The following is a 23,897-nucleotide window of genomic DNA, read 5'->3' on the forward strand; positions in this document are numbered from 1 at the left end:
GTAGATGTTCAAAGAAAAATATTAAATTAATTTAACTCAAAGATAAATATGTATGCTTACAGGAATGCATGTTTTGGCTTGGGCTGCCTTGTCAGAGGAGTTCAGTGAGATCATGTTGACTGATAATGATCAAGTCTTGTATATTCTCACTGATGGTTCTGCAGTTTTTTTGTATTGATTTTGGAGAGAACATTGTTGACATATTTGAGCATACTTGCACATTTGAATAAATCTTGTGGGATAGTAAGCTGTTTGCTTTCTTTACATCACATGACAAGTATTTGGTTAATCACCATTAGTACTAGCATGTCTAATTAGTGAATTGTCAGCTCATAAGGAAGAAAGTATTTATATCTGCATACTAATTTCTGGGAAATTTAGAGTTAATTCTGCTTTCCTATGCATCATTTTGTATTCTCCAACATTATCTTTTCACTGTTATTATTGATGAGATTTAGGTGAGATTTAGGGTTTGAGTTGATAGTGAGATTAGTTAAAATTCTGGGAATGTTAATGAGGTGAATTTATTTTTGATGTGTTCAGAAATTTTATAAAAGCATTACTGAGGAAGAAAATTTACATTTGTGATCCAACATGGTTTTCAGTTATGCATGGACCAGCATACAGGTTATTTTATTATTCTAAGACAGGCACCATGATACTTCTGGCTCAGCTGATATTTGGTGACTAGATTATCATGACAGAAATATCTTACACTTCCACCATGGAGTCCTCTAACTGGGTGAGAGAACAGTTGGGGAATCAGCACAAACGAATATGCAATAAATAGTGTGCATCAGTTTATATGACTGCTGTAACAAATAAACACAATAATTTACAACACAAATTCACAATCTTTCTTTTATTGAAGTCAGATTTCTAAATTATTTTCAATGGTGCAAATGAAAGGGGTCTGCCTGGCATCTTTCCCTCTTGAGTATTTAGGAAAAAATGTTTCCTTGTCTGTAAACTTGAAGAAATCTATTCCTTCCGTTACTTGACTCCTGTCCCCATCTCAGTCTTCAAACTCAACAAGGCAGGATCTCACTTTGGCCACATATTCTGACATTGTATCTGCCCCAGCCTCCTTCCCATGAGGGACAAACTGGATAATCCAGAATAATATAATTTATCAGTCAGTAACTTAATCACATCCTCTAGGTCCTAGTTTTCAAGACAGATAATGTTCAGAAGTTTCATCCTCAGAAATATCCACACTCATCTGGAATATTGGTCTTATATATTATTGTTGGCATTGGGGCTTGTTGAAATTTGCAAGCTGCCAGAATGCAATATAGCAAAACTAAAAAGGCTTTTAAAAAGCAGAAATAATTTGTTATAAGTTTACAATTTAAAGACTATGGAAATGCCTTAATACAGGCATCGAGGAAGATACCTTAATTCAAGAATGGCCAATGCATCTGTAACATCTCTATCAGGTGGGTAGGCATGCTGATCCCTCGCAGGTCCTTTGCTCCTGGGCTCTGTTGTTTTCAGCCTCTGTTTCTGTGGAGGTTCCTTACTTCAATTCTCCAGGGATGGCTTTCATCTCTTGGCTTCCCTTGGCTCTCAAAAGGTAGGTTTTGGCTTACTTACCATCTCATCGTGATGTATGCTGTGCTCCCTGGATATCCAAACATCCATGTCTCTGTTCTCTGAATGTCAGCATGTGTCAGCTCTGCTCTGAAACTTCTTTTGGCTAACTGTCTGTCAATTCGATCATTTATGTGGGCATGGAGGCTTCTGTCATTTATGTCTTCAAAATATTTCATCATTTATAAATTTCTAGTAAACTAATCAAGACCCACCTGGAATGGGTCTACTAAAATCTCCATTTAATAAAAGGTTATATCCACAATTGGATGTGTCACATATCTGTGGAGATAATCTAATAAAAATTTCCAACCTTCATTATTGAATTACGATTGCAAGAAACGACTGCATCCGCAAGATTGAATCAGGATTGAAATGACTTTGGGGGCTGGTATATAATACTTTCAAACCAGCACAGGAGCCTTATCTTTAATATATTGAATTAATCTAAATTGCCTGTTGAAACCATAGGAAAGACAAAAGTTATTAAAAGTCAAGTGTTATGTACATGTTTATAAAAACAGATGCTTGTTCATAATTACACGCCTTAAATTCAAAACCCTGGACCTAGAAATGTAAAGGTATGCTAACATCACATTTGAAATTCAGAAAAGAATGATTTGAATCTATCAATCATTCTTAAAAATCCATTGATGACTACTCACAGATAAGTATTTTCTCATGTCTATTATGCTTTGCTATTCATGACTTTATGTCCCCAAATACAATGCAGGATGACCTAAAATACCTCCTTGTAAACCTTCTACCTGAGGAACATCATGGAGTTCCCAAAGCTTAATCAATGGAAAGGATGTCAGTTCACTTTACTCCTAGGATGGAGGGGACTGGACGCTTAGCACAGGCTGCTCTGATCTTGGTTATTGCTGCCTCAGCCAAGTCCTGACCAGATGATGTCCTGAAGTGCTAAACTCTACCAATTCTGTGTCCAGTTCAGAGGCAATGGGGCAGGTGAATGTGCATGTGCAGCTATCAGACAAAATCTAGCTCCAGAGTGGTGTAGGCCAAAGCCTTCCTGATGCAGTGGCCAACATGTCAAAAAAGAAACAATGTTTCAGGCAAATAATTACACAAAAGTCTTCTCTTTCTCTTTGGACAATATAGCATCTTCCCCAGAAGTGACAGCTCAGAAAATGCTTCCAGTGTTCCTGACAACTGATAAGGCTCTGAACTCCCCATGGAGAATCTATTCCCAGTGAAAATCTATTGGCTGTGCACTTGGATCTCGAACATTTTCAATAGCCATGGCGACAATGAAGAGGTCAAGATGAGGTACCTAGAAGGTGCATGTAAGGTGATGCTCTAGCTTCTGCTCTTTTTCTTTGAGATCATGGGGCACTATACACTGTGGAACTAAGCCTGGGGAACAAGAATCTGTATAGCCTTGAAGATATGGGACATACACGGTTGTACAGTGTGAAAATGACATGGAGACTTTAATTTTCAATTCAGATGATATCATTCTACCAAAAATAATCTTCTTATGGTGAAAAAACAATCATGTCCATTCAATTTTTATTATTACTTTTGCTATTATCCTTATTTTATTTTTATATTTATTTTTCATTTTAATTTTCTACTCACCTGAGCAGGGCCAAGATAGAGAATTAATTCCATAGAAATAACACTGCAGTCTGAATATTAGCTGAATGAAAATCCGTTCATACTTCTTGTCTAATCCAGGTGAACAAAATGAAGAGAACTAGTATGTGTGTGTGTGTGTGTGTGTGTGTGTGTGTGTGTGTGTGATCACAATATCATGTAAAGTAGAGGAGCATTGCAAATATATTTTCTGTATTTGAAACTTGGATAAAATAGTACATTATTTACAAAAGATGTAGTTCGGATTCCCCAGAGATTAAATCGTTTTAAGGAAGAAAAGGAAATATTCTGTCATTACAGAGGACCCCTGCTTCCACGCATCTTCCTTGCTCATGTATCTGGGGTTGGTCCCTGCTCTGGTGGATCCTGAGTGCCTCCTGCAGCTCAGCCAACTCCCACATGGGGAGTTTTGTGTCTGGGCTCACACTGACTTCCTCTCACTGTGTGTCTTGCACAGTAATACACAGCTGTGTCCTCATCAGTCATGGAGCTCAGCTGAAGAGAGAACTCATTCTTGGAAGTGTCTCTAGACGTGGAAAGTCGGCTCTTGAGTGATGGATTGTAACCAGTGTTACCATTATAGCATATATATGACAACCACTGCAGCCCCTTCCCCTGGGACTGGCGGATCCAATTCCAGCAGTTACCACTTGTGATGGAAACTCCAGAGACGGCGCAGGTGAGGGACAGGGTCTGAGAGGGCTTCACCACTCCTGGACCTGACTCCTTCAGCTGTATCTGGGACAGGATACCTGGGAACAAGCAGAACAATCTTGAGACAATGGCTCAGATACATCATCCCCATTAACTTCATCCCTGAGACACTCACATCTGTGAGCTGCCACCAGAAAGAAGATGAACCACAAGGGTTTCATGTTCCTATAGGTGAGATCCACAATGCCTAGGAAATATTATCCAGACTCAGGAGGAACCTGAATTTAAGTAAAAGCATGCTCATCAGTTTGCCCATGTAGTGATTTGCATTTAGGAGGTAAATGAATATAAAAAGAAAGCTAGTAAGGGGAGGTCCTTGTCTTAGGTTACTCTAGGAAGAGGAAGCTGGCTGAGCCCTGGCAGAACACAGTCCTCTCACTGAGTTTCCCTTCACCAATCCCTGATTCCTTGTTTCCAAGCAGGAAATCTGTAGGATGAGGAGTTAAATGGCACCAAGTTTCGAGAATGGCTCTGGGAATATGGTCCTCATTCCCCTACTGCAATAATTATATATATATGCATATCTGTGTGTGTGTTTTTGTACATTTATATCCCATATATATGGAATGTATAGCACGCACATATATTAAATATTATGTATAAATCCCATGACAAGTTTGGTTATAATGGATTCAGGTTGATTTTTGAGGAATCGGTGTAGAAGAGCATGGTTGGTTTACCTTCTCAACATTGTTGATGTCATTTTTCAATAGGAACTTCATGTGTGTAATTTTATTAAGTTGTCAGTGCTATTACATATATTAGTTATGTATTTAATTAATGGTATAATCTCCAATTAGAGGCAGAAAGACCTGTGTGTGCACTCATTTCTGACCAAGATGATTTTCCAGGGAACATCTGCCTTCTCCTACATGTCACACCTGTGCAGCCAGGGGAAGGTCAAAACCACTGACACTCAGACCCTCACCTGAACTCTGACCTACTTAGATCTATTCATCTCTGAATTTCTCTTTCTAACTTATCATATCAAGAACAGCCCTTGAAAGCTATATATTGCAAACTGGCGATTCAGTAAGATTAATTAGAGATTAAAATAAACTTTCGGTAATAAATTCATCTCTAGCCTGGGTGCAAGGTGGTTAAGTTGCAATATGAGGTCAAAGGGCTCAGACCTAACACTACTGTCTCCAAAGTTTGTAGTCGGATTCAGGATTAAGGAGAAAAGCATATGGCATTTACCAAGAGAGGCCCTGGTGCATTAAGCATTAAGAAAGTCTATGCATAGAGGTGCAGTGTGGGGAGGGGCAGGTAGGAAAATCAAATGCACAATTTGAGTAAATTTTATCCCTTCTAGAATGCTGTGCTAAAGGTCAAAGTGCTTATTTAATTGGTAACATTTAACTGCATCTCCCTATTTAACATACTTCATGCAAGTTTGGTATTTGGTTACATTAATTCAGGGGAATGAACTTCTCTGCATATTGTTTCATTCACCTAAATTTATAGACTTTTATTTATTAACAAAATCACCTAAAGCTAAATGCTTCAATGAAATTTCACTGAACACCTCTTCTACTGTAACCATGTAGCAGGATATCCCGAGCTTACCTATAAAAAGAAGAAAGAAGCCATGAGAAGAAACCAGAGGTACTGATTGGAAGCTCCTTTATCATTTCTCTGCATCTGTCCTGGTTCTGTATCCTCTTGAGCCTCTCCCCAATCCAGGCTGTTGGGCTTCTGGGTCATGAGAGCTCCCTGCACTCAACTTGCTGGCCCTTCAATGAGCAAAGTTCTTGGGCTCTTTCTGCCCTCCATGCACTGTGAGTCCCACATAGCATGTCATGTCTGATGCTGAGCATTCAGGTTGATGGTTGCAAGTTGCAACTGGAATTATCTTTGGCAGGCATCTTGGCCTTGGATGGCTGAGCTGCAGTTGTGCTCTATATGCTGGTTGTAGTTGGTGAATATCTGTAGCCCCATTCTAGACTCCTGTTGGTTCCTATGGAATCTGTCATCGTCATAGCTACACACTGTGCTTACATCTATTAGACTGTCCATGAATCTTGAGGGCCATTTATTACTGTTCAGAACAATTCTTCACTGGGAGAGAAGAGAAGCACAGACCCTTAGAAGAAACTCCAGATGGCAAGACACCCTCTCCTGTCGCTTTCTGAACATGATCCTGGAGCTGTGGTTGCCGCACGACCCCTGGAGGTAACTTTGCAGGGGAGAATTGAATCTGACTGAACTCACAGTAACTGCTGTGTCTCAGTCAGTGATACACGGAGGCATCCTCAGCTTTCAGACTTCTTACTTTTAGTCACAAATGGTGTTGGCATATTTCTTTACAGATAGTGAATATAACCTTCTGCATAGCATGTGCTAATTCCATGACAACAATCACCTCCTTGGAAACTGCCACCCCAAACACATCCAGAAGCAATCAAGCGTGAATCCAGAGACTGCCCACGAGAGGCTCAGAGACCACACGAACCGCACTGCATCTCCCCTAGACAATGCCATCTGTGCCCCATACTGGACACCCATAGGTCCAAAGTCATACAATTCAAGGAAAACCCAGCATCGCCCATCATTTTCTTACCCATCTGCAGTCATAAGATCAAAGCCTATGTTCTCCATAAAATTCCTTTAAAATTGCAAAAAGGCAAACAGCCCAAACTCCATGACCAGTCTATTTTGGACTGTACTTGTCACAGAATTAGAACTACTGAGGATCCCTGGACTAGGGCTTCCATCTTAGGGTCAGGAATGTGCTGGTTTTAATCAGAAGAGGGAGCGGTCCTCTCTTTTGTTTCATCCTACCCTGCAGCAATGTGTTGGGATGGGAGTCTTCAGAGGGGAGTGTGCTGAGAGTAGATAAGTGTCCTGGGGGGGTTGGTTGTCAATTGTAGCACCCAGGAAAATGTAATTTCTTATGCTGTGATTGTAATGGGCAAACACTAAACCCATCATCTTATTTCACTAAAAAACACAATAAAGTTATGATGAAAGCATTAATGTTACCTTCATTTTACAGATGTCAAACTACAAACAGACATATAGAGAGACTGTGTGAGCTAAGCATGAATATATACCTGGCAAATGTTCACCCATGTCTGGACCTGTGCTTTATACCACTGGACCAAATTTCAAAACTGTAACAGCTCCAGGACAGGGTGTGGAGGGCCTAGTGAGATTTATCCCCACATGCAGCTGCCTTGGTGTAATGAGAACCGAGTGTAGTGCTTTTGCACTATAGTGTTTACCCAAGTAATAAGTGCAGGGTGAGGGATTAGAAAATTCTATCCAGGGATCTTTTACTGATCACGTGGCATTATTTCTACTCCACTGTTCTTTCTGTACCAGTAATGTCTAGCTTTGTTTTTGAATTGCTTCACTGAGTATAGTAGATTCATGATAAAATACATATATTTATAGTCTGCAGTGTAATAAGTACTACAGTATGTGAATAGCACCACAGTCAGGATAGTGGGAAATCCAAAACCCTACAACTTCTCTTGTCCTTTGTAATTCCCCCTTCCTCATTTTCTATGTACCAACCCTGTCCTCTGCAACTACTGATCTTATTTATATTATATTGTATTAATTTGAGGTTTATAGAACTCATAAAAATTGAGTCATGTAGTCTGTGTTCTTACTCAGTGTAATTTATTGTAATCCAGCCATATTGTTCTGAGTCATTCATTACTATTCATTATTCTAAAGCCGAGTCATATCCCAATGTGTGCATACATCTCCATATGCCTCCAGACCTTTGCCTATTCACCTGTGATGTATTGTTTCTAGTTTCTGGATATTTGAAAGAGGAGTGATACTCAGCTTGAAAATTTTGGGAGCTGAGGCAAAGATCTCTATTTTTCTTAAATCAACCACATAAACAGCAAGAAAACATGGACAATCTGCAAATTAACTAATTGGCTTTAACACTCCAGTAATGGGAGTCACAGGAAAAGCAACACATTTGAAAAATGTAGAGTGACAGATGCCTGAAGGAAGAAAACAGGATCCCAACATTAGCTTACCTGGGGGAGAATGGGTTTATCCTATTAAATGATCAAAGTAAAATACTAATAAATTTCTTAACACCGAATATAGTCAAGGCAAGTTAGTATGAATCTCCCATGGACAGAGTGTGTAGGCAGATTCTTACTCTTTTTCAGATATTTTTTTGTTTTTTTTTTGTTTTAGAGCATTGGGCAGGATTCACAGAAATACACTGATTTCTGGATTGGTGCTGTCTCTGGGAGAAGAGGAGCAGCCGCTTCTAAAATGTACCCAGACCTACCTCCCCTAGTGCCATTGTAGCTTTACCATTCCATGGGACATCCGTCACAGCTTATGTCCTACAGGCACACCTGAAATCCCATAGAAACTGGTAAGGAAATACTCTCTCACATGGAAAATTTCCAATCAACTCTTCTGCCTTCCCTTAAGAATGAAAGCCACATTTTCAGAGAAGAGCATCAAAACCAGTTGAAGGGGATACTAGTAAAAATAAAACAATACAGCTGCAGGGTAGAAACAATGGGGTAAAACACCCTACCCTCTGGAGTTAAAATTCATGCCCTGTTCCTCCAAAACTGCCTGTGCAGAGAATGAACAGGGACACATGGACAGTCACACCCCTGACCCAGGTTTACATCTTCCTAAGAATAAAGATTAATCTTTAGATCATAGAATGCATACTTAGCTCAAGCTCCTCAGCTACACTGAAAACGATTAATAAATATGAGGGGTGAACTCATCTAGGAGAGGTATCAGGAAGGAGGAAAGTATCTTTAGATCCCAAGCAAGACAAAGTGAAATAAGTTATCATTATAGGAAATGAACTCATCGGGTAAGAATGCAGAAAAATTTCAACTTAAGGTAGCCTGACCAAAATAAACCCCAAATCAGTTCTGAGAAGACACAGCCAAATACCCACATTTAGGATCTAGTTGAATGCACAGAATGAGACTATTCAAAAAAAATAAGATTTATGTACACATTATTAGTACAGAAAATAAAATATTAAATCAAAGTCTGTATTCTATGCAACATGTTTAGATTTAACAAATAATTTGGGAAAAATCAAAGAACAAGACTGCAGTCTTAATGGATATATTAGTAGAATGAGATTAATATACAACTAAAATATGGGAAATAAAAGATAAAATAAGAATTTAATATAACTGATTCATTTGTTTAAAATCCTAAAGGCAAAGTTAGACTGATTGGAAAGTTATTAAGCAGTATAAATTGAAGTATAGGAATTATTTTTAAAAAATGAGATTCGTCCACAAACAATACAAAAAACCAATGCAGAACCAAAATGAAAACTAAATACCTTCCTCCGAGTATTTAGTGCATCTGTCAAAATATATAGTGAACTTAAGCCAATATAAGTTACTCAAAATTAAAAAACAAAATTCTCGCTTGCCTATGAGACTGGAGTTTAATTCCCAGTGCCCATTTGAAAAAAAAAGGGGGCTAAAAAGCTGGGGAAAAGAGAATGTAACATTCTAGAATACTGATTCAGTATCACACAGATTAATATAGTTATTGATAGGATAACAAAAGGGGAAAATGGACGGACAAAGAAACACTTGAAGAAATATTGTCCACTATTTTTATAAATTTCGTGACTTATTGATTCAAGAATCTCATAAACACAAGTATGATAAGCACACTCACACACATGCATGCACACGCATTCAAACACAGGGAGAGAGGAAGAGACAGCAAGAGAAAGAAAAAATAGTATTCCAAAACTTGTGAAAAGCAAAGAGGTAACCTTGAAGACATTCGAAGGTGGTGGATGATGCACTCCAAATGAAGAACAAGGAAACTAACTAATTACAACATGCTTGCAACCAAAACAGTAGAAGCCAGACAATAATGGGGTAATAGCTTTAGTGATGTTGTAAAAATAATTCAACCCAAATTTCTATATTCAGTGAAATGAGCCTTTAAATTGAAGTTTCTGCGATAGGCAATACATGAGAGAAATTATTTCCAGCATGCCTAAACTTGGAGAAATGCTAAGGGGAGTTTTTCAGGAAACCTGAATATAAGGTGATGTAAAAATTTTGAATATATGTAAACAGAGTACAAAACTTAAATTAATGAAGATATTATGCTCCTCATTCTGATTATTTTAAGAAATAACCACTTATTACAATAATAATTATAAACTGACTTATTTATGCTCTTGTGTCTCTAGTATGTTTTTTATTTGATCAACAGAATCTTTAATCTCTGTGATACCTGCTATTTTTCTTTTTATTCTTTCAAATTCCTCTTTATGCTCTTCTACTGTATTCTTGATCTCCTTTATGCCATTAGCCATCCCACTTATTTTATTTAGTAGAACAATATGAATATCTTTCATTAGTTTTTCAAACCTCTGTGTCTCCACTTTTGTTTTATTTTCATCTTTAGGCTGGCCTGTATCTGTTTGCATTGTGATATATTTAGTTTATCTTCTGTTGTTTTCATCACATGTAAATATTTTGATTGATTTTCTTTAGAAGTTGAAACCTTGTGTTTGTGGGATGGATGTGTGGCTGAATGCAGGACATGGGGTGGGACAATACAGCTCTGTGATGCATTGCTGTCCCTGTATAAGCAAAGGTTGGGGATGGGTATGCTGGTAGCTGTAAATGTCAGTTTCCAGAGGCCAGGAAGGATGTGGCTGTGTGGGTACATGGGTGGGAGGTCTGGTGTACACTGCTCCAGGGCACGGGGTCATTTGTGCACATGCACAGAGCTATGGCTGCAGGTCTGCACTATGCCTGCATGAGCTAGGGGCAGATTTGACTTGGCTGTGCAGATCACAGTGTTCCTAGAGCTAGAGGGCGTGGCTGCTGTCCGAGCACATGCACCAGTCTAGGAATGCTGTAAATTGATGTGCAGAGCTGGGGGGTGGATGGACGGGTGCGGGCAGTGTTATTGTTATTCAGACCAGTGTAGCCTGGGTATAAGGGTATGTGCTGGCAGCCTTTACACACTGGCAACAGCATGTATGGGGCTGAGACACTTGGAAACCAGGTTGTTGGACAGGTGACAGGGTTTAGGTGTTTGAAGTATAGGGTGAGGCGTGGTGCATGGGGCAGCACTGGTGAGGGTAACAGTTTTAAGGAACACAGCTTAGGTTACTTCCTAGAGACTGCACTCCTGTGACCTCCCGGTTAGGCTCCAGTTCTCTCTATTAATTTTGTTTGGAAGGAAAAAGTGCAGTGATACATTTGTATACTGATTCAAAGTAAGCATTAGTTTGGCTGGATGGTCAGGGATTAGAAAAGACAACATTTGAATATTGGTGGCAAACAACTCTGGGGAAGAGGTATTGCACAGATCATTCTGAAAGAATAAATCTGTGAATATATTTCTATCACAAGTGAATGCTCACCAGCAGGTGATTTCAGCAGGGGAAGACTTTAATAATCAAGTGCATAAGATGCCCCATTCTGTGGGTACCAGTCAGTATCCTTCCACAGCCACTCCTAACATTGTCCAGAGGGCTCATGAGCAACGTGGCCATGATATCAGGGATGGGTGTTCTATATGGACTAGTAACGTGGATTTCCATTCAATAACGCAAACCTGTTTATAGCCACAGCTGATTCCCCAATCTTCCAGTAGATGAACACTCAATCCCTAAGATGCCACCATTTCCCCATTGAAATACTGCCATGATGGAAGATAGAACATTTTACCCATAGCACATATGTGGAAATGAGTTTGGCTTCTGTTCATGTCATGCTTCTTCCAAAACCAGAATCGTGGATTCATGGAATCGCTAATAAGCCTTAAAGCCATTTTACTCAGCTTTCTTTCTCATCAAGAAAAACACTTCAGGCCAAATTAAGGGTGAGAATGACCACACACCCATGGAATTCATGGGTCCTACCATGTTCCCCAACATGGTGAAGCCTCTGTATTTAGAGAATGGTAGGATTACCTTTTGAGGCTCAATTTCAATATCAAGTAAAAGGGAACAACTTGCAGAGTTGGGGCAATTTTCTCTCACAGGTACATATCTTGTTACCACCATAGGTATCATGGCCTGAATATTGTATTGTATTGGCAGTATCCATTCAACAGTTTCCCTGACTACACCCAGCTATCACGTCTGGACAATTGTAAATGTCCACAGACACATGTGAAAATATTGGTTTCTGGGGGAAGATGCATGTAAGCTCTGTCCTCTCAAATCTGTGGATGTGTGAGCTGGATCAACAGTGTGTCATACTTTTTTCTGCTGACCTTGACTACTTCACAGAAAGCAATAATGGGGAGAATTTTATAACATTTTTAAAATGCATTATAAGATTTGAAAAAGCAAATGGAATAAGTGATTGGTGTAAGCTTGGAAACTTAAAGGAAAGGTATTCATTTATAAGTGGTCTCAGAAATGCTCTTAGAGTAAAAGGTAAGACACTCTGACCCTGTTAATGCAATATTTTATTAATATTAATGTACATAAAAATCAGTGTGTGTAATTCAGTGAAGACATTGTAAGTAAGAGCATCACATAATAATTTCTGAAACTTAAAATAAGTTCATGGACCTGGTCAATGAAGTCACAAAGGATGGATGGAAAAATGTAATGCTCCTGGATCATACAACTAAGCAAAGGTATTTTTTGTTCCTCCATTTCCCACTGAAGATGAAGGACATAAGTGCTGCTGAGTAGGGGTAGGATTTTCCATGGCTTTTCAGAATAATTTATGTTGGGAAGGTCAGGGCTGCCTGGGCATAAGCAGCAATGCACACAAGATTTGATGGGGATGTGCATTAAGGAGCAATAAAGAAATTATTTCTCCCAATTCTTTGAATCTTCTGTCAGAAAAGAATAAATTCATTGAAGGTATGGAAAATAATCTAAATATTGATTTATAAAGATTTTTAATCATGAAAGTTATTTCCATAATTGCAAATGAATGCAAATTAGTTATTACATTTAGACTGAAGGAAATTCATGTAGTACTTTATTGGTTGACGACGCAGAAGTATAAAGCAGTATGAGTGATGCAGGACTGGCAAGATGGAAGTCACTAAAACCAATGCATTTTTCTTTACTGCGTAAACTAGATGTGGTTAATACAGCAAGTGTTTGAGAACCAATAATTTATTTGGGATTGATTGCAGAAGTTACTGGAAAAGAGTGTGCAAAAGGGATAGGCCATTGGGAGAGAGGAGCTCAGCATATGATTAGAAGTATGGAAACACAAAATCCCTGAATTTGACTTATTCTGGGAGTTAAGATGTGAATGGGAATGTGCATCAAACACTGGGTATTGGGATTGGGGAACTGAGAAATTCACCACAAATGTAAGAGTCTTCATTGAGATTATCTTTTCTGTCAATAATTTCTTCATTCTCTTCTTGGTTCTGCAGCATGCATACTAAATTTGAAATGATGCATTGAATATTAGCATGTCCCTTGAAAAAGAAGGACATGCACGTTTGTGAAGGGCTCCATATGTTTGGACAATCAAAATCATAAATTCGGACAAACTGATGGAGAATAAAATGAAAAACATTATGTAGTGTCACAGGGAAATGAGGAAAGCAAGAAGAACATAAACATATATACTAAGGTTGTCCCAAAAGGAAATGGAGGAAAGAAGTTAAAACAGCCAGAAAGAATGTTTGAGTAAATAAAGGCTGACAACTTTGCAGCTCTTATGAAAAACAAATATAAATTTCCAAGTAGTACCAATATATTCCAAACAAAATGTATCTTAATAGGGCTACTCTGAGACACATACTAACCTGAAAATGATACATTCAAAACATTACAAAAGATCAACTATATGAAGAAACTCATTTCAATAAAGGAAAAGAGAGAGAGAAATTAAATATGGTGTATAAAAGCCAAAGGACGAGAATAGCTGAAGTAAGTACTGCTTTTACAATCATAACACTAGATGCTAATGATGCAAACTTCAAAATCAAAAGGTATAGATAGGTCAAATGAACAAAAAGAATAGCATCCACTTTGCATTCGTTTAAGCCCATGTACACAAATGTGTTGAAAGTGAAAATATGTAAAAAGACATTTCGTACAAATAACATTCAACAAAGAGTTGGGGTAATTATAGTACTATCAGACAAAATAGACTTTAAATCAAAATATGTGTATGAAAAGAAGGAAGACAGTATAACTTAATAAATGGGACATTCCACCAGAAGAATAACAATCATAAATATTTATGCAAGTGATGATGGCATGCCAAAATACATGAAGCAAACACAGGCAAAACCAAAGGAAGTTAGACACCTCCACAATAACAGTTGGAGACTTCAGTACACTACCCTCAGCAATCGAACATATAGACAGAATTTGGGAAAAAGAAAGAGAACTCGTATAATATAATGAACAAGCTCAAACTAATATATAACCATCTCTCAGCATAGTGTGAACCCAAAAGCACTGAAAGCAGGAACTCCAACCCATATTTGAACACCAGCATTTGTAGCAGCATTATAGACAATTGCCAAAAGATGTAAGCAAACCAAATGCTCATTCAACAATGAATAGATTCTTTAAATGTGATATATACATTCAATTGGAATATTATTCAGGTGTAAAAAGAAAGAAGTATTGATACATGTGACATGGACGAATCTTGAAGAATGAGTGAAATAAATCATACTCAAATGGACAAATATTTTATAACCTCACTTATATGAAATATTTAGAATTAGAATTAGAGAATAATTAGAATAATTAGTATTCCAATAATTCTAATTCTAATTAGAATATTCTAATTAGAATTAGTCCAATATTCTAATTAGAATTAGAGTGAGAATCTAGAATATAAGCAACTACAGGGCGAGGGTTGGTTGAAAATTAACAGTTAATTTTTAATTAGTATAGAATTTGCTTTTAGGTTGATTTTAAAGTTTTGGAAATGGATGGGGTAATGGTGACACAATATTGTGAGTACAATGAAAACCACTGAATTATACATATGACTATGATTAAAAGGGAAATTTTTGGTTGTGTGTATGTTACTACAATTAAAACTTAATAAAATCTTGTGCTGTATCACATAGTGAACCCAGTTGTAAGCAATGTACTATAGTTAACTGTACAACAGTGTTTTCTTCATGAATTATAACAGATGTAACTCACTAATAGAAAGTGGTAAAAATAGGGTGGGATGTTAGAAAAATACATCAAACTAAACCATGGACTATATTTAACAGTATAATTTTAATATCTTTCATAAATTATAAAATATGTACCAACTAATGTGAAGTGTCAACAGAGGGTGGGTATATGGAAACGTTATATTTTACAGAATTTTTCTGTGGACCTACAACTTATCTATTTAAAAATACTAAAAGGAATTAAGAACTAAGAAATTACACTGAAATATAGGGAATTCAGAAAAACTCATAGTGTAAATCAATTCACATTACATGGAGTTACCATTTATCAATAGGGACTAACATTTCTCTGTGTAAATGAGAATGGCAGGCCTATTAGTAGTGCAATGCAAGATCCACAAAGTCTTACTGAATTGAATTTGATTATACATCAGAGTCTTATAGCTCTTAGACATTTAAAATAAATGTAAAATAAGTTGTGAAGATTAAATCTTACAGTCTCCCTAAGCAATATTTACAATATTTTACATGCTGAAATGTCAGGAAAAAATCTAATTGCCTGTTAATGCTTTTATTACAACATGAAAATGCATATGCACAAAGCTAATTCATTTTAGAATTGTTTGGAATTATTCAATTTTAATGGAAACAATGAAACTACTCATACAAACAGGAATAAGTTAATGAATGATGAATTATACACATAATAGACAACATGAAACTGTTAAAAAATGAGCTAATTTTGTAAACAACTATACAATTTACAATGTATTTTTTAAGTGAAAAAGCACAGTGAAATGGAGTATCTATTATATATGATACGTGACATAGAAGAAAAACAAAATTAAAAAACAAAATGCAAGCGTCTTCTTATTTGTGGAGAAAAACTATCAAAACAATAATCTGAAAATTTTGAGTTTCATTACTTATAGGGAGTGAGGTTGGGTAGAGGGAATGGGAGACTAGTTCTGGAGTAGTCAGTTCAGGTGCCGCTGTAAGTTTCTGGAGTACAGGTTATGGTAATAACACCAAGGTATGTGGCAATGTTCAGCAATCCTAAATACAAAGTAAAAATTAAAATACATCAGGGTATGAGAACTCCAAATGGAATACACGAAATAAGTCATATATTATCTTACTTTATTGAAAATGAATGACATAACCAGGGCGGGCGATAGTAGTGCAGTGGCAGACTTCTTGCCTGCCATGCCAGAGAGCCAGGTTCAATTCTCGGTGCCTGCGTATGCAGAAAAAAAAGAATGACATATCCACTCTGAAGAGAATATAGATGTAAATAACTAACAAGTAATTTTTGAAGAAGTATTTTGATAATATACACTGTGGCTAATGTACAAATGGTAGAACACAAACATTATTCTCCAGGCAGAAATTCTGTTTTTCATAGAAGAATGGGTTTTGAAATCTGAAAACACTCTTTGCACATAATAGAACTGAAAGAATAATTAAATATTTTGTGAGTGATGGGATCCAGGTTTCTCTCTGTCATGCAAAGAATTAAAAAATAATTCATATGGAAAGGAAGAAAGTTAAAGTAAGCCCTGATGTGTTGAAAGATATCTGTATCATATATTATCCTGTTTTAATATATATAGAGAGATGAATAGATTGACAAATAATGTAGGTCTGTGTACATGTATTAGTATACATACACATATTTTTCCTATATGACTATTAAAAGATATAGGGCCAATCATTTCCTTGTAGCAATCACCAAGCTAGACACATGATTCTTCAATTTATTAAAAAAGAGTGTTGGTTTTCTCCATGGAAAAAGATATGAGAAGAAAAATAACAAGATGAACCTGGGATCCCTTTTGTTGCAAGGAAGTAAAAAGTGTTCACAACTGACAGGGGCATGGATAAAGGATGTGGAAACCAGCTTGAGGCAATTTCAACAGAAGAAGACTAATTTAAGCAATAAATTAAATAAGGAAAATGGTGGAATATAGCCAATAACAAAAAAAAATCATGGGGCAGGCCATGGTGTCTCAGCAGGCAGAACTCTTGCCTGTCATGCTGGAGACCTGCGTTTGATTCCTGGTGCCTGCCCATGCAAAAAAAAAATCATGAATCCATTCCAATATGATTAAACAATTCAACAAATATCCTCTAGAAAGAGCCAACCCTGCTGACACCTTGATTTATGAATTTCTGACCTCCAGACCTGTGAGGGAATATATTTCTGAGTTTTTACAGTCATCAACTTTGTAGTAAGTCTTATTAAATTCAAGAAACTATTACAGTGGAAAATGTAAAAATCACCACGATGTCAACATCAGTTATAATGCTAGTACTAACTATCTCAATGGAAGCTAAAATTAGGAGGCCGAAGAAAGATTAGTGTTCCAGTTTGAAGCTGTTATGCACAGCAGAAAAGACATATCCTTTTGCTAATCTAATTTGTGGGTTGAGAACTATTGTTTAAGGTGGAAACTTTTGGTTTGATTATTTTCATGGAGATGTGATACACATATTTGTGGGTGTGGACTTTTGATTATATGGAGATGAGGCTCCAACTATTCAAGTTGTGAATTGATTAATTTATTAGAGAACTTTAGAAGGGGAAAACTTTTGAAAAACCCTTCAGAGCCAACATGAGGCCAAGATGTTTGAAGATGCAAAAGAACTGCAACCAGGGAAGTTGTTTGAATCCAGAAGTGAAATGACCAGAAGATACGAGCCACGTGCCTTCCCAGCTAACATAGATGTTCTGTATCTATGGGCTTTCCTTCAGTCAAGGTATCTTTACTTGGATGCCTAATTTTGAACATTTATTAAGACTTTGAACTGTAAACTTGCACTAAAATAAATTTCCTTTTCCAAAGCTGTTCCATTTTTGATATATTGCATTCTGTCAAGCTTTGGCAAACCATCAAATGAGGAACAGAATACTTGCATTATCCCAAAGGAACTTGTAATAATTGCTGAAATACAGTTGTCTTCAGTTTGAGAATCTATGTTTATCAGTGTTGTTTCCTCCCTGGAGCCATCCTATATCTATGTGTTAATCTCAAATATAACCTTGAGTTGATTATAAAGTCTAATTTGAAGCCTCCTTTGGCCCAGAATGTTTGATTATTGTGGAGTCAGCAGGGAACAGAAAGAAAAATATGTTTGTTCTCAGAAGGTCACAGTTGTCTGTAAAGAGTTATTCAGAGTTGCATAAAAATGCTCAATATTAGAGATGATTACTGTATGCCTCTTATCATGGAAAATCATATACACACAAAAAGTAAAATGAGAAAGGTTTAACATGACTCCATAAGTGATTATAAAGTTTATAAATCACTTTAAACTTTGAGCTTTAAACAAAGTGGCTGAGGGTGAGGAAGCTTCCAGTTACATGCAGCAAGTGCACTAATTATCAGGTAGAAAGATGTCATAAGCAGCTACATAAGTGCATTGTAGGACTTGGGTATGTTAACTCGGTGTACATTTCTCATAGAAATGATTTAATTTATTCCAATATGCTAGATATGCAAATAGAAATATGTAATTAATTTTAAATATAACACATGAAATTAAAGGAAACTTAGCTCATACAAAGGTAAATACGTATGCTTACAGGAATGCATATGGTTGGCTGGGGTTGTGTTAAAAGAGGAGTTCAGGGAGATAAAGTTGGTTGATAATGATCAAGACTTCTTTATTCTCATTGATAGTTCTGCTATTTTGTCTATTGATTATGGAAAGAACATTGTTGAGATATCTAACTATACTTGTGCATTTAATAAATCTCGCAGTGCTGTCACTTGTTTCCTTTCTATACATGAAATCATCAATAATTTTTAATAGATGTTTAGTATTTTTATGTTTAATTGATAAACTATCAGCTCATGAGTGTGGAAGTATATCTCTCTACACAGTAATTGCTAGGAAATATGGAGCATACCTTCCATGATAAATGTACTCTGACATTTCAATCATCTAAGACTTTGTATCCCCTCATCTACATAATACCAGGGCATTTCTACCATTTCAACCTCAGGTACTCTTGCCCATCTTTTGACCTGTGTTTCAGCCAACCACTCAAAGCCTTCACACCCTTTTTAACGCTTCTAGCTACAAGACTGTATTCACAATCCCTGCTTAGTGGGCTTATGTAAGTTTATTTAGCTTGATCCAACTTTATATTCCTTCTACCATTATCCCAAACTTTTAATATGCATTCCCACAAAAATCCCATTATTTCCATCTATATACATTAGAAAACTCAGGCACTTGTTTTGAAGTCTAGCATATCTCTTCATGGGTCGCAAATTTCATCTCATCTCTTGGTGTCTGTTGGGCTTTAATGTAGTTAAAATCTTGAATAAATGAAGAGTGGTGTGGGTGGGACATGCAAATAATTAGAAGTGTGTTTCCAGCCAATTACCTCAGAGTATTGCATTGCAGTTTCATCCTGTGAAACAGCATTAATCACTCTACACAGAAGAGTGAGGACTTTTTCCCCAGGGGCTGATTATAGGTTGAACAGGCACTGAAGTGTTAAACTCTGTGGACAGAAGTTGGATAGTGAACTACTCAGGCTGGCCTGGAGATTTTTTGGCTGTTTCCTCAGGACAGACACTTACACGTCTATCTAGCAAAGACTCAGCTAGATGCATGGATTCCATGTTCCCGTTACCAGTGTTATTAACCCAAATGTCTGCCATCCCAAGTTTCAGCATCCCATTCTTTCCCAATCAAAACATCATTTTAACAACAGACACCATGCAAGGTTGAGAATTTCATTGTAAATCTGATCCTTGCACAGTGAGACCCTTTGTGTGGTTTTCAAAAATCTCAAAACTATGACCCCAGAAATTAAGATTTTCTTTCAGAGCACAGAAAGTTTTCTTTTAGGGCACACAAGATTAAACAGGGGAAAGTATCTTCCAGAACCTAAAAGAAAACAAATAATATTCTTTCTTCCTACAAACTGTCTTTCCCAGTCCCTGTGTTGGACCTTATTATTTGGGGGGCCTTATTGCCTCCTGGTGGACTAAAGTGCTTCCTACATCCCAGCCCCTCCTGTCCCCTCCACGGAAGAATTTTGTCTGGGTTCCCCTTGAATTCCCCTCACTTTATCCCTTTCACAGTAATCTAAGTCTTCGTCCATGTCAGTCAGGGAGCTAAACTGCTTAAGATAGCGATTCTCCCCCATTCACAAGCCTCCTCCTTACATTCTTATTATCAAATATATATGTGTTTCACAGGTCTGGTTTCATAAAACCACACATGTATAACTGATTTTTAAACGTGACCCACAGGAAAAAGACATTGACCTACAGAAAGAATGCTTTCTTCATCTTACTGTTTGGGAAAATCATTGTCCCTCATTCTGTTCAACAAGAAGATCAGATGGTACAGCAAAGGCATAGTCTTGTCTAGAGAATTGGAATTTCACAGAAGCCCTCACTTCCTGTCCTTCTGAGTGTCCTTGCTTACTATCCCCAGGGGTATTGTATCTCACTGATACTGGAACTCTGTTCAATGACATTGAAGTGAGAACTCTGAAGCTCAGCAACAAGGTAAAGCCCCAGAGTCCTGCAGAACTGGCAGATCTGAAAGAAATTTTGGTCAGATTAGAAACCACACACATGCAAGGGTTAAAATAAGCTCCTTACTAGCACCCATGCACCTTCCCAAGGGTTGGACCTCCTTATACATGGGCCCTGAGCACACCTTGTATGGTGACTAGTGTCCCACTGACTTCCTCACCCATATCTCCTCTTCTGTGATGACTCAACAATAGGGAAAACTGGTTCTGTTGTTGTCCTTGGAGACAGTGAACCCCATTCATGGTGCCTATGTATGTGTATCCCACGCCTTCACATTGGATGCTCAAAACTTCCTTGACACTTTCCCTGAGTTGGAAACCACTGGATGCTCACTGTGTGTGGACATGAATCTTGAGGCTTCTCAGAAGACTACAGAAGCCCCGAAAAACTCACAACCCCTCCCGTACACTTTGAGCTGCACATCACACTTGGCACTGAAGATTCCAGGAAAGGACGACTGAGAACACCAATCACACAGAGTTCACAATGTCTAAGACTACGCTGATGTTACCTTTAGAAATGGACAGAAAGAGAGCCAATCTAGAGAGTTTACACAGTTTGTTTGACTGGGATTCAGCGAATGATATGGAGACTCTGGAGAGCTCTTTTCTCCAGGTTGGAAGAACAGGGACCATGGGACTTTTCGTCTATACAGAGCATTGTGCTACGCATTGTCCTCTCCACAGAGAAGGTGCAGAAGTGCATTGTGTTGAACTGAAAATCTTCATTAGCTGCACAGCAAAGGGGATCTGGGCTGTGACTGGGGCTGATTGGATGGTCACTGGGATTCCAGCATCTGTTGAGGAATCTGGATGTTTGTGGCAAATGAACTTCTTACAGAACCAGCTGACATTTCATGGTTCCTACATTCATTGCTGGTAAACATCATTGTACGTTCTGATTCATTATGTGTAAAGCATATTACAGCATGAAATATGAAGGATGATTTTTTCTATAATGAATTGTAGAAAGAGATAGGTAGGTGATTACTAACGAACGTAGGAAAATCATGTTGACCTGAGTGGGGTTTTCAGTTAGGAAAATTGAAAAAAGATAAGAGAGAAAAAAAAAAAAAAGAAGAGAGCAAATGATTCAACTAGAATATTTGTGCTTGTAATCATTAAGAACACGTCCAAATGAAACATACCAGATCACCATTTCAAAAAACTCTAGGAAAAGTTGAAGTGCAGAGTGGAGTAGAAAATCTCCCCAGTGCAACAGAATAAATGTCTTACAACCATACTTAAAGAGCAATTTTTGAAGGAATCATAAGAACATTGTCTACAAATAGGCCAGGACATGAATTGAAATAAGTCTTCTTGTCATGAATGTTTGCAGCAGAAAATGGGCTGATGTCTTTAAAGTCTGGCAAGAAATTAGTGCATATTAATAATTCTGTTACTTGAGAATATGTCAAGTATTACATATTATTTCTGCACAAAATAATACCTATTATTTCTGCATGAAACAGGATCTAACAACCCACTAGGACTTTCATCTAACATAGATAAAATCCCATTTTACCCCTACTACACCATCAAGGACATTCTAGGCTTATTCATTATAGCTGCAACACTAGTGACCCTAGTATTATTCTCACCAGATCTCCTAGGAGACCCTGACAACTATCCACCAGCAAACCCACTCAGCACACCACCACACAACAAAACAGAGTGATGCTTCATATTTGCCTACACCATCCTATGATCAATCCCCAACAAACTAGGCAGAGTAGTCGCCCTAATCTGCTGAATCCTAGTGCTAATAATCATGCCACTACTACACACAGCCAAACAATGGAGCATAATATTCCCACCACTAAGCGAACTACTATTCTGACTCTATTGCCAGTGTTTCCCAATGCAAAGAGATTGTTTTTACCCTTTTTTCATAAGAAAGAAATCAGACCACTTCTTTTTATTACAATAAAGATAGAAGACAAAAGGCAGAATGAAGGAGAGTCCCAGGAGATAACATTTCCTCACAGAGCAGGAAAACAGTCAAGAGACTCCAGAAATAAATTTAAAAAAAAAACAAAGCAAAAACCTTCATCCTTCCTCAGCAAACACTTACTTCCTGTTTTTGGTGGTGTCCCTGTGCTTGGTGGGTCCTGAGTGCCCCCTGCTGGTACCTCCTGCAGGAGAAATTTGTGTTTGGTCTCAGGATGACTTTCCCTTACTATGTGTTGTTGCCTAGTAATACATAGCTGTGTTATCAGGGGTCCTACCCATTCAGCTCCAGGAGGAATTTATTCTTGGATATACCCCAAAAGGTGGACCATCAGCTCTTACAGAGATGGGTTATAGTAGATGTCCCAGAATAATATTTAAACATGACCCACTGAAACCTGTTTTTCAGGGGCTAATGCATCCAGTTTCAGCAGTAATAGCTGTTGAAGGGGAAACCAGAAACAGCAAAGATGAAGGACAGGGTCTGCGAGGCCTTCACTGGTCGTGTGACTGCCTCTTGCAAATTCCCCGGGGGAAAAGACACCTGGCATCAAGGAGAACCTTATTGAGTAACAAGCTGGTACTATAGTCCTTGCCTGTTTCTGAAATCCTGAGGATTAGAATGAGAATAGCAGGCAGATGTAGGGGACACAGGAACTGCAGGTCTTTCTCCTTGAAGAGACATGCTTCATCAGAACCCCAATCTAGAGAAACAACTTTGTTTCTTCCTCCCCTATGTATCTTGAACAGATATTTGAATGTGTGCATTCTTACAAAAGGGAAGAATGATAAGAAGCAGACAAGGTCTGTCCCTTGATACATCCATATCCTCTATTTTCCCATGCCTGATAGAGAAGAAGTTTATTTTGATAACATATACAATTGGATGCCCTAAGAAAAGAACATACATTCCATCACTGGAACAGCTTTTCCTGATTCTGTCATTGAGATAATATATTAATATACAGCCTTGTTAATTATTAATCAAGATAGATTTTGGAGTATGAAGAAAACTTTTCTTTAATTCATAAGTAAAAAACTGTGGGAAAGAAAACCAAATAGGGAATCTCACAAGCATTAAGAGAAAATTGATTAACTTCAAATAGGTTGTAGAAATGTATTTAAATCACACTTCCTAGCATGTAAGTTCATAGGTAGATACAGTGATTAAGAATTCCAAAATCTGATGGGAAATTAGTGTTAGGCTAAAATTTTGTATCCATGAAATGAAACATCAAAATACTTTTGTAGAGACAAAAGTATTTTAATGGAAGCCATATATAAAAAAAGAAAGAAAGAAATTAGATTGTTTAATATCTATCCTACACCTATAGGAAAGGATTTTTTTTTCATAAGCAAGCACTGGAAACAA

At 37.5% G+C, this 23,897-nt stretch overlaps 1 long non-coding RNA gene and 1 other non-coding gene across 4 annotated transcripts; one reads left to right on the forward strand and one right to left on the reverse strand.

Annotated features, from left to right (window-relative positions):
- The first annotated feature begins 13,278 nt into the window (after window positions 1-13,278).
- On the forward strand, window positions 13,279-13,381 carry LOC143678546 (U6 spliceosomal RNA). The gene has a single exon (XR_013173336.1). It is a non-coding gene; the product is annotated as a U6 spliceosomal RNA (small nuclear RNA).
- Window positions 13,382-16,170: 2,789 nt separating this feature from the next.
- LOC143676113 (uncharacterized) lies at window positions 16,171-20,755 on the reverse strand. Of its 3 annotated transcripts, none has more exons than XR_013171828.1 (4): window positions 20,701-20,755; window positions 20,330-20,579; window positions 18,599-18,709; window positions 16,175-16,249 (listed from the first exon to the last, which is right to left on the reverse strand). It is a non-coding gene; the product is annotated as an uncharacterized LOC143676113 (long non-coding RNA). The 3 variants fall into 3 exon arrangements; XR_013171827.1 differs by having other exon boundaries at window positions 20,305-20,579; XR_013171829.1 differs by lacking the exon at window positions 18,599-18,709 and having other exon boundaries at window positions 16,171-16,249; window positions 20,305-20,579.
- Window positions 20,756-23,897: the final 3,142 nt, after the last annotated feature.

This window comes from Tamandua tetradactyla, chromosome 3 (genome assembly GCF_023851605.1).
Source record: "Tamandua tetradactyla isolate mTamTet1 chromosome 3, mTamTet1.pri, whole genome shotgun sequence".
NCBI lineage: Eukaryota > Metazoa > Chordata > Mammalia > Pilosa > Myrmecophagidae > Tamandua > Tamandua tetradactyla.